The sequence below is a fragment of the Lepus europaeus genome, chromosome 2 (genome assembly GCF_033115175.1).
Source record: "Lepus europaeus isolate LE1 chromosome 2, mLepTim1.pri, whole genome shotgun sequence".
Lineage (NCBI taxonomy): Eukaryota > Metazoa > Chordata > Mammalia > Lagomorpha > Leporidae > Lepus > Lepus europaeus.
Window position 1 is genome coordinate 155,817,204 of NC_084828.1, and position 5,611 is coordinate 155,822,814.

Genomic DNA, 5,611 nt, shown 5'->3' on the forward strand with positions numbered 1-5,611 from the left:
TGGGGTGAGAGGTTCAAGTATGTGTACTTGATCATTAGGAAGGGTGGGGCTGAGATTTGCTGAGATGAGGGAAAATCAAGGGGGAGCAGAGGTTGTTTTGGTGGGAGTTAGGGTGTAAGTCAGGACCCTGGATTTTCATAGTTTTGGGATGCCTGTTGGCTTATCAAGATATGAATTGTGAACAGGCAGTTAGAGATACATATTCAGATTTCTTTTTTTTTTTCTTCAGATTTCTTAACAAGGAAATTTGGGGATGTCTTTGTGATTGGTACCTGCTGACTTCTCCCATGCATTTCTCTCCAGGCATTGTTCCCTCATCTGGTACTTTCAAAACCAGTGATTTCCAAATATTTCTGTATAGTAGAACCACTTAGGAGAGATTTTAAAAAACCCAATGCCCAACTTCTATCCATACCCATCGTATCAGAACACATTAAGTGTGGAGCCAGGCAGCAGTACTTTGAAAAAAGTCTGTAGGTTTATTCAACCAATAAAGGATTAATAACCAGAATCTACAAAGAGATCAAGAAACTCCACAACAACAAAACAAATAATCCACTTAAGAGATGGGCCAAGGACCTAAATAGACATTTTTCAAAAGAGGAAATCCAAATGGCCAACAAACACAGGAAAGAATGGTCAGGATCACTAGCTGTCAGGGAAATGCAAATTAAAACCACAATGAGGTTTCACCTCACCCTGGTTAGAATGGCTTACATACAGAAATCAACTAACAACAGATGCTGGCGAGGATGTGGGGAAAAAGGCACACTAATCTGTTGGTGGGAATGCAAACTGGTAAAGCCACTATGGAAGTCAGTTTGGAGATTGCTCAGAAACCTGAATATAACCCTACCATACAACTCAGCCATACCACTCCTTGGAATTTACCCAAAGGAGCTTAAATTGGCAAATAAAAGAGCTGTCTGCACCTCAATGTTTATTGTAGCTCAATTCTCAATAGCTAAGACCTGGAATCAACCTAAATGTCCATCAACAGTAGACTGGATAAAGAAATTATGGGACATGTACTCTATAGAATATTATACAGCAGTAAAAAAGAGAGGAAATCTGGTCATTAGCAACAAAATGGAGGAATCTGGAAAACATCATGCTGAGTGTAATAAGCCAGTCCCAAAGGGACAATATCATATGTTCTCCCTGATTGATTACAACTAACTGAGCACCTAAAAGGGAACCTGTAGAAGTGAAACAGACACTATGAGAAACAATGACCTGATCAGCCCTTGTCCTGACTGTTGAGGAACAGCTTACTATTTTACTCTTTTTAGTATTTTCTTTTTCTACTTAATACCATTGGTTGAACTCTTTAATTAACACATAATTATTCTTAGGCATTTAAATTGGACTGAAAAGTGATCTCTGTTAAATATAAGAGTGGGAACAAGAGAGGGAGGAGATGTACAGTTTGGCACTTGTTCATATGGACTTACCTCTAATAGTAGAGCTAGAAACATGCCAGGGGATTCCAATTCAATCCCATCAAGGATTACTAGTCAAAGTGATCAGTTTCAGTTCCTAATTGATCATAATGATAGGACTAAGAGTCAAAGGGATCACATAAACAAGACTAGTGTCTGCTAATACTAACTGATAGAATTAAAAAGGAGAGAATGATCCAACATGGGAAGCGGGATACACAGCAGACTCATAGAGTGACAGATGTCTTAAACAGCACTCTGGCCTCAGAATCAGCCCTTAAGGCATTTGGATCTGGCTAAAAGGCCTATGAGAGTTTCTCATGCATGGAAAGCCAAGACACTGTGGCAAAAACAAAGACAAAAAAAATGACTTAAATGAAATATCTCTGTGAGTGAGATCCCAGCAGAAAGAACGGGCCATCCAAGAAGGAGGTACCTTTCTCTGAAGGGAGGAGAGATCTTCCACTTTGACTATGGCCTTGTCTAAATAAGATCTGAGTTTGTGAACTCAAGAGGCTTCCATAGCCTTGGCAACTCATGACAAGAGCCTAGGGTGATTACTGATGCCATAAACAAGAGTGTCAATTGTTAAATCAACAATGGGAGTCACTGCACTTACTCCCCATGTAGGACCTCTGTCCTTAATGTGATGTACTATGTGAATTAATGGTAAAACTACTACTCAAACAGTACTTTATACTTCGTATATCTGTGTGGGTGCAAACTGTTGAAATCTTTACTTAATATATACTAAACTGATCTTCTGTATATAAAGATAATTGAAAATGAATCTTGATGTGAATGGGATGGGAGAGGGAGTGGGAGATGGGATGGTTGCAGGTGGGAGGGAGGTTATAGGGGGAAAAGCCACTATAATCCAAAAGTTGTACTTTGGAAATTTATATTTATTAAATAAAATTTGAAAAAATAAAGATAATTCAGAAGTACATAAAGGGAGATATATATATATATACATGTATAAATATATATATATATAAATATTTTATCTACCAATGGCTCTTTTGTGCACAATGGACTTCAAATTATTTATATCCAGACTGACATTCTTCATTTATGGCTCCTGTACAGCAGTACTGATAAATTTTAAGGACACTACTTTCTTCAAAATTGTCAGGTTATTCCTATTTGTCCTGTAGTATTTCTCTACTGTAGCTTCTGTTTATTAAATACCTGTTAAATGTTAAAAAAAAAAAGAAAAAAGTCTGCAGGTAACCCAACATGCGGTTCCATTTGGAAACACTGCTGTGGGCCCCAGCAGCTCACAGTGGTCTCCATTCCGCAAGTGTAGTCCTTTCAGCAGTAGTATTGCATCTCTTGAGACCCTGATAGAAATGCAGAATCTCATGCCCCACCTTGACATTCTGAGTTGAATCTGGATTCTATCAAGACCTTCCAGTAGTTTATGTCCACATTAAAGTCTGAGAAGTGCATTTCTGTGTTTTCCTCTTATGCCTTTGCAGTTGCCTTGTGTGCTTAGCTGCCTACCCTCCTTTTTAAAAAAATATTTATTTATTTATTGGAAAGACTGAGTTATGGGGGGGGGGTGGAGAAAGAGAGAGAGAGGAAAATTTTTTTTAAGATTTACTTATTTGAAAGGCAGAGTTACAGAGAGACAGAGGCAGAGAGAGAGAGAGAGAGGTCTTCCATCCACTGATTCACTCCCCAAACAGCTGCAATGGCTGGATCTGGGCCAATCTGAAGCCAGGAGCCAGGAGCCAGGAGCCAGGAGCTTCTTCTCTGCCTCCTGTGCAGGTGGAGGGGCCCAAGAACTTGGACCATCTTTTACTGCTTTCCCACTTTCTCAGGCCATAGCGAAGAGCTGGATTGGAAATGGTGTAGCTGGGACTTGATCCAGCACCCATATGGGATGCTGGTGCTGCAGGCAGCAGGTTTACCCGCTATGCCACAGCACCAGCCCTGAGAGACATTGATCTTACATGCACTGGTTCATTCCCCAAATGGCTGGGTTTGGCCAGGCTGAAGCTAGGAGCCTGGGACAGTGAACTGGATCAGAAGTGGAGCAACAGGGACTTGAACCAACACTTGTATGGGATGCTGGTATTTCAGGTGGCAGCTTAACCTGCTGTACCTCAGTGCTGGCTGCTGCCTTCCTATCTGGTAAGATAAGCTCATCTTATCCTTTAAGATTGACCTCAGACAGCCCTCTCCTGGGCAGCCTTCTCAGCCTTCCCAGCTCGTGCTCAAGGTACTCTTTCTAGGATGCCCTCTATTTACCTTTATTACATCACTTACTACAGCTCTCCTTCATTCTTGTTTTAGCGGAGATTGTATTGCTGGTAATGGGTGCTCAGTCAGTATTCATTGAACTGAATGGTGGAGGCAGAAATTGGCCAGGGAGGACTCACGGGCTTGGATGGCAGGGCCCTGAATTTATCTGACCAAACCCTGAGAGAAGCTGGCATAACAGGCAGCCACCCTGATATATTTGAGTTTTGTTGTTGAGCATGACATTGTTGATCCTTTCATTTTCCCTGCTGTGGGGAAGGAGATCGTGGCTTGAAAGATGTATGCTCATAACCAGTGGAGAAGCATGGAACAAGGGCGAGGATAGCCTAGATTTACTCTAAAATTTTATTCAAATTCTTCCTACATAACTTCTTTTCCCTGTTGTGAAACCAGTTCACAAAAAAGAACAAAGAAAATATAAATCATGTAATCCTGTAACTCTGCAAACAACAAAAAGCCAAGTTTCTTTTTAGCTTACACTTACTTCATTGTTGCTGCCTGTGCATGCCATGCCAATTCAGGTGTTTATTCTGTCCACCTTTTCCAAGGGAGACTATCTCCTTCAAATCCCTCCTCACTTTTGCTCAAATCGTACATTCTAAAAGTTGCCTCTCCTGACCATCTATTTAAAATTGCATCTCACTTCCATATTATAGCCTCACAGATAATCCACCACCTGAAGCCACCCTTAGCCTGCTTTTTTTTTTTTTTACAGAATTGAGGATTTCCTCACGTTATAGAATATACTTACTTTTTATATCTATTGTTTAATCTCATACTTGCTTCCAACCCTACCTCATTTAAGCTTCAAAGGCAAAGGATCTTTGTGAGTCTAATAGTTATTGGAATATAGTAGATGCCAAATATTTGCTGAAAGAATAAAAGAATATGCAAATGAAGTAAAATAGCAACATAGCACATGGTGTTCTATGGACTTAGCAATATGCTGTTGTTTTTAACTTAGTAATATACTGTGTCCATCTCTTCACATTCTTCGATATGGTTCTATCCCTGAGTGTTTTTATGATTCCAAACAATTTCTGTAATCATTATTAAGCTTGAATATCAGTAAATGTTGAACAAGATTAGGGAGTTGCTGACTCTCACTCCATTCATTTATTCTACATATACACACACATGCACACACATAGCCTATTATATTAGAGAAGGAATCAAAGCCTTAACTATATGTTGAAATAAAATCCTTGCAGGCAGAAACCACTGTGACATTACTTTTTTTCTCCCCAGTCTTTGATACTGAGTAGTAGCTCTCTCCAGCTGTTATCTGGGGTTATCCAATGTACAGGCTGCTACAGACAGGCCTGGAAGGTGTCAGTGACTAAGGCTCTCTCTCTTTCCTACTTAGAAGAGCAGGACAGCTGTGAGAAGCTGCAGGCCCTGACTCCTGGAGTGACCCTCCCCCTGATTGACGGCAAAATGATTCCAGGCCAAAATGCACTTTTTATTCTTTGATATCATTTTCAGATTTGAGGGGAAAATTGTGAATCATGGGGAAGAAAGAAGCACAGATTGTCATGATTGATGGAAAGAAAGACATCCATTTTATTTCTAGTTCCTTTCTTTGTGTCCTGGTCCAACTTTTCCTCCATGATTCATTGGCCCGCTGCTGGCCATTGTGGTTGTACGACCACCTATGGCTTTTTCATCTACTTACCAGCATGGTTCACACCATCCAAATGACAGCAGAGACATTAGGACTATAACTCAAACAGAGAAAATAGTCAGTGTTTCTTATTGTTCTTCTTTGGCCTTTGTGTTTTGTTTTTAATTACTCATCTATCTAATTATCTTAGAAGACAGTGAGCATTAAAGGCCTTATACTTGACTGCAAATGAAGTCAGAGAGGGCCAACATCTTCTGCTTTCAGAAATGAGCACTGC